This window comes from Varanus komodoensis, unplaced genomic scaffold (genome assembly GCF_004798865.1).
Source record: "Varanus komodoensis strain SLA01 unplaced genomic scaffold, ASM479886v1 scaffold10, whole genome shotgun sequence".
Classification (NCBI taxonomy): Eukaryota; Metazoa; Chordata; class Lepidosauria; order Squamata; family Varanidae; genus Varanus; species Varanus komodoensis.
Window position 1 is genome coordinate 3699410 of NW_025335269.1, and position 6847 is coordinate 3706256.

A 6847-nucleotide genomic window follows, 5' to 3' on the forward strand; every position below is an offset into this window, starting at 1 on the left:
GCACCCGGGGAATCCCCACTGTTATCTCCGATCACCAATAGAAATGAGTGAACCTTCCCCTGTGCTCCACTCCCCTCCCACTCAGCAGGGTAAGCGGTGCATTTGAGCATGACAGTGGGGATTCCAGTCCCTGCCACCCCTGAATGGGTGGAGTGCAGGGAAAGGGCTTGGGGCTGAGTCCTCATGGGTCAGATGGGTCAGTCCTGTGGGCCAAATCAGATTCCCCATCCCTGCCAGATATGAACACATGACGTTACCTAAACCTAACTCAGGCCATGGTTCAAGTAACACCACACTGTCTAATCAAATTGGCAAAAAATCCCTCACTCCCTCATGCAGAAAGAGGCACTTCCCATTCCACAGCAATATTGGAATTCAGGTGCAGTGTTGCTTTTAATTAATACAATAGTTTTAAGTTCTCTTTAATGGATATTGCAGTTAAATTGGGGGGTTTTTAATGCACATGTGATGGTCAGAGACATTTACTTGTTAGAAGTTTTGTAATAGTTTGGGGTGACCTTGAGTACATTTTCTGCAAGCAGGTATTTTCTATTTTTTAAATAAATAGATACGTTCTCCTTATTGGGAAGGGCTGGGAGAATTAGAAATGCTCTTCAGTGCAGATCTGGTATCCAGCTGCATCTCACACACTGTTTGTCATTTCACACCACTCAGAACAAATCCCACTTGGCCAGCATCCTAGTCCTGTGGGCTGTGAGTCATGGATATTAAATGACCATCATGTGAGCTGCTGCTTCTGCGGCTGGGTGCAGAGGAAAGGTATGACACTGTAACTTTGTGCAGTATCTTATCACATAGCTGCTTCTGGAGGACAGATAATTAACATAAAGGCACAGCTTGGGCTTATTTTGGGCACAGAGAGGGGCAAAGATGATTGGAATCACCAAAAGAAAGCAGTCTTGGGCTTAGGAAATTAAAGATGTGAGCACTCCGAAACCCAGTCATCTCTGTGGTCATGGATGCTTCACCAAAAAGAGCCATACACACCCAGGACACTTATTTGGAGATGTGGGTGTTTTCATGAGGGGGGAAGGGGAGACTTGGGGGGGGGTGTTTTTCAAGGGGAGTGGCATTTCCTGAAGGATTTGCTTGCATGTTATTTTGACCACAGCACATATGCAATGGTTTGAATGGCTTGCTGTTTTGCAGAGCCTTGGGGTATTCCTTCTCAGTTTCCAATGCAAACAGCAGACAGTTTGCTATTGTACATAATATCAGCTTACTGAATGTATTCTTGCCCATTCTGTGCAGTTGGCCTAATCTGCAAATATATTAACTTTTCACTGATCTGTAATAATAAGCATAAAGCAGAGACAGACAATCTAGTACCATCCAGAAGTTTTGGACTACAACTCTCATCAGTCCCAACAAGCAAGTTCAGTGGGCTGAGGTTATGGCAGCTGTACTTCAAAACATATGAAGGAGACTGGATTGTATAAGGAAGCCTGTTGTATGTTTGGGATACCTATCCACAGCTACAAATGTAGTGGAGGACCAACCTAGGAATGTTTTATTTAGCAATGGAGTGATGGGTATAACTTTAATTGTCAGCAAATTATTTCAAAAATAGAAGGATGAAACCTTTGCTTGCCCATAACTTTTTCCCAAGAGGGCATCTATCAGCTGCCGGGGGGGGGGGGGATTTACCCCCCTGGGGGGGGAGAAATCAAGGAGGGAAAAGAATTCAAAATAAAACCCACCCCCAGAGTTTTCCTTTCCTTTAGGCAACAGTGAGAGAGTAAAGCGCAGCTCTTCCACACTTGACTTTGGATTTGGAAACATTTGTCAGGATCAACTGTAAGTTTATGGGAAACTGTTGCAAAAAACGGTATCAATGGTGTTTAGCATCTTGTAAATTAAGTAACACCTTTGTGATACAGTGTGGGTTTGATTCCACTATGTGTCTGAGATGTGCATTCATATATCTATTGAGATAATGTTCTTCATTGGATTCTTTTCGTTCACACCACGAGGAACATTACAAATCCAAATTCAAAAGTAGTGACACAGTATCAGGAGATTTCCACTTCTCCAAAGAGAGCTTTTGCTGTTCAGGAAACAATGGAGTACTGTTAATTCAGGGATGCTAACAAGTTCAGACTTAGCCCTGGCTTTCTCTCTTCGGGAATCTTACTTTCCAGTCACCTTTGAGGATCCCTGCTTTGATAGCCACTGATAACTTATTCAAAGTACCCAAGCAGCACCTTGGAGGGGCTGTCCAAGGTTGCAAAGCATTTTTCCCATTTTCTAGGACCCCTGAATGTGTCTTATATATTTGCACTAGTACTCTCAATCTCATTCTCTCTCCCTCTCCCTCTTGATTTTTTTAAATGTAAGACATTATAGAAAATTTTAAAATACATAAACCTGGACAATATCCAGGTTGGTACCTGCTACCAAAGTACAGCAGGTGCCAACCCTGGACATTAATCCCAGTACTCCTTTCCATCCCCTTCTGTTTGGTCTGGCAACTGTCAAAAAGTGAGGGGTCAAGCCAAATGCACAATTGATCTGTGCTCATGAAAAGGTATAATAGAATGCAAACCCTTTTTGTGGCAAGATCTGTTTTGTGTTTGCATTTGTGTTTGCTTTTGCTTTTCGTGGGAGGCTCTCTGCTCTTCTAAGGGTACTCTTCTCCTTGTTCCTGAGACTCTAGGGCATGGGTCCTTAAACTATGGCCCATGGGCCGGATCCAGCCTACCATGCCCATTTATCTGGCCTGCCATAGAGGTTTTGGACTTGCTGCACACGCGTGCGTGCATACACACATGGCAAGGTAACAGCTTGCTCATGCAGAGATCGTTTTGGACTTGCTTGGAGAAAAGGATCTCTGTGCAAGCAAGCCACCACCACCTCAAAGTGAGCGCGCCCAGCAATGGCTTGCTTGTGCGGAGATTGTTTTGGACTCACACAGAGAAAAGGATCTCTGCGCACGCATGCCCCCACCTCACCGTGCTGGGAAACTCCACCTGCAGGCTGTTGTGAGGTGGGGGCAGTGGGGCTTGGATTGTCAAGGACAGGGTGGCAGCAGGGCAGAGGGCAGGAGGCAGAGCAGGAGACTCAGCTCCCTGGGATGCTTGCCCTGGTGGCAAGGTCCTGGGCACCGTCCCTGGGCCATTCCAGCACAGGGCAGCAGCCAGGCAGATGGGCCACTCCTGGCTGCCCCTGCAATCACTGCTGCTGGAGGCACTCCCCCAGAATGTGTGCTCAGTCACGCTGCCTCACCAGGATGCCAGCCTTGCTCCCCTGCCAGGCCCATCCCGTGCCTAACTCATGAGTGGGAAGTGACAGAGAAGATGGGCAGGCAAGAGAAGTTATAGAATCACTTGCTGCAGTTAAATCACTCATCTGATGGAGTAATGTGAGGACAAAGAACACTTTTCTTGATGATTAAGAAGCTAACTAGTGGACCTTTCTAGACTCAATGCCCTTTGCAAAGATTCGGTCTTTTTTCTGAATACTAATCTATGCTACTGGAGCAAACAGTCATGGCAGAATATTCTTCTTGGAATAAGCTTACTGGGCATGGATAAAGCCTGCATACCAATAAGCAATTCTATGTGGCTGCACATGGGGTACCAGTATGAATTAAAATGCATTCACTGGAGAAGATAGGAAAGTTCTCTTCTGAACATCACCTTGAGGGATACATTTCTGCTGTGCTTGGAAAAGATGGAGATGATGCTGCAAAGCTGGAAAGACCTGGGATTACAGAGAAGGAGACTTGCAATGACAGGGATCCTAACAGAATTGGCAAAACCAGGTGTTTGTGCCAGGAAGAAACTATTCAAAGGGATTACCAGATCTGTGAGAAATGGGATTAAAGGTCCAAGGATGTGATGTCAATGAGAACACCAAAATACTGAATCTGGGAACTATATCTCAGATAGACTGAAGGCAAGTGCAATTCCTGTTTCTTTCACTCAGCCTTATTTAATTCTGCTTTTACTCATGCCTCCTTCTGTTCTGCCACAATGGGGTACTGATCAAGATCAGAGGGTTGCACATACATTTGTGTAATTGAAAACACAAAACAAGACTGCTTGTTACAACTTTACAATAATGTTTGCTATGGCTGCTACTTGTATTCAGAAAGTGCCATCATCTCATGAAAAAACAAGTTTCATCTTAAGCTATCTCATAATGCATACAGAAAACACTTGGCTATAAAAGGTGCCTGCCTGCCTGCCTGCCTGCCTGCCTGCCTGCCTTCCCTCCCTCCCTCCCCCTTTCCAGGGCTATAATTGCTTTTGGGAAGAAGTATTTTGTTTTTGTCTTGCATATGCTAAATGTGGATTTAGACTGCATGCATGAGATGGGAACAGAGTTTATATGAATCTGTTCCTTTCTGTGTGTTTATGTCTGTGCTCCATAATACCAGTTCAGTCTACAAACTAAAAACTGACATTATACATCTTTATCATATCACACACAATGGCACCATCCATCTCCATTCCTTTGTCCTGTGAAGAAAACATAGATTATGATGCTGTGCTAGCTGGAAAAGAGTGAACAGAAAGAAAGAAAGAAAGAAAGAAAGAAAGAAAGAAAGAAAGAAAGAAAGAAAAGAAAAGAAAAACAAGCAAAAGTTGTCAGCTAAAAACTTATAGCATAGCAAGAATAGCTAATATGAACATCAGGTTCATAGGTTTTCAAATGCACTATACATTGTAGCGCACTGAAGAAGAAGAAAATCCTAAATTTGTGGGAGGGATTGTCAGTTGGGGATGGGAGAGACATTTGTTTGGCTCATCTATCTAATTTTGCACTTTCAAACCAATAAGCGAACCAAAATTTACTTTCCCTTCAAAATTTGTAATTCTCTGCATGTTGCAACAGTAACATAGAAACAGAGTGAGTTAGAAGGGGCCTCCCGGGCCATCTAGTCTGACCTCTGGCTCCAGCCGGCTCCGCTCAGAACATGCCTACCAGGTGCATGTCCAGCCTGTCTTTGAACACCCTAACCAATGGGACCTCAACCACCTCCCGTGGAAGCCCATTCCATACCCTCGGGGTCCTAACAGTCAGGAAGTGCTTCCTGGCATCTTAATGGAACCTTGGTTCCCTGAGTTTTGCTCCATCAGAGCGTGTTCTGCCCTCCTCTGTGGGGGAGAACAGGTATCTACCCACCTCCATGTGACACCCACTCACAGATCTGTATGTCGCCAACACAACCCCTCTGGGTCTCCCCTTCCCCAGGCTGAAGAGAACCAGTTCCCTCAGTCTTGCCTCATACGGCATCCCCTGCAAACCGTGTGGCCCTATGCTGCAATGACTCTAACCTGGCTATATCCTTACTGTACCGAGGGGCCCAAAACTGAGCACAATACTCCAGTTGCGGGCACACCAGAGTCGTATAGAGTGGTAGTAATACCTCTTTCGATCTAGAAGCCACACTTCCAGCTATGCAACCAAGGGTGGCGTTCGCCCTCTTGACCACCGCATCACACTGCTGACTCATGTTTAGCCTGCAGTCAACCAGCACCCCAAGGTCTCTTTCACAAGTGCTGCTCTCCAGCCACTTGTCACCTAACCTGTACTTATGACAGCTATTCCTATGCCCCAAGTGCAAGACCTTGCACTTATCCACATTGAACACCATCCTGTTGTCTCCTGCCCACTTCCATAGTCTGTCCAGATCCTTTTGGATCTGGAGTACCTGCTCCTCAGTTGTGGCCACTGCTTCAGTTTTAGTATCATCTGCAAATTTGATCAGCAGACTGTTCACCCTTCTTCCATGTCATTTATGAAAAGATTAAACAGGATTGGCCCCAGGACAGAGCCCTGGGGGACCCCGCTTGTCACTGGCCACCATCCCAATGATTCCCCACTAATGGTTATCCTCTGCTTTCGGTCAGTCAACCATGCCCTAATCTATTGGACAGTGCTTTGGTGTATCCCAAAGCTCCTCAAAGTTGGCCCTCTTGAAGTCCCAGCTTCTAGTGCTCGACTTGCTGCACGTCCCCAGTCCCCTGATCTCAAAGCAAAAGATGGAGTGATCACTCGCATCCAGAGCTCCCCTAATCTGTACTTCATCTATCAGCTCCTCTCTATTGGTCAAGACCAAGTCAAGGATGTCGTTGTCTCCCCCTCGTTGTCTCTCGTACCCTTTGTGTGAAAAACCCTCCCTCTAGCTTCTAGGAAGTGACATGACCTGGCTGTCACCGCTGAGTGAGTCTCCCAACTAATCTCTGGGAGATTGAAATCTCCCATAATTACTGTATCTCACCCCCAAGATATCCTTGGAATCTGGTCTGTCAGGTCATCATCCAGGGTCTCAAGTTGACCTGGAGGGCAATAACATACCCCCACTGTCAGGTCTCTTTCCCTGTCAAAACACCTAATTTTCACCCAGACTGCCTCTACCGAATCCCCATCTGTGCTACATTCTATCTCACTGCATCCTTTCCCTTCCCTGACATATAAAGACATGCCCCCACCCCTCTTTCCCTTCCTGTCCTTTATAAAATGGTGATACCTATATATGTTCACATTCCAGCCTTGCCTTTTATCCCATCTAGTTTCTGTGATTCCCACCAGGTCATACCCTCTTATTCCCAGGAGAGCTTCAAGCTCTTCCTGCTTATTACCCATGCTCCTAGCATTAGTCTACATGGACCTCAACTACTTCCCACCGCTTCCTTTCTTTGGAGTCCCCAGCCTCCTCCTCCCTCCCATCCTCCCCGATACCTGGCCCCTCTCTGTCCCTGCAGTACCTCAAAAACCCTTCTCCCAGAGCCCTGATCCTCTCCCCCAGTTGTCCAGTGCAGACACGTTTCTGGAGGGCCTGAACCACCCCCCCCCCCCCCCCCCCCCCAGTTTAAAG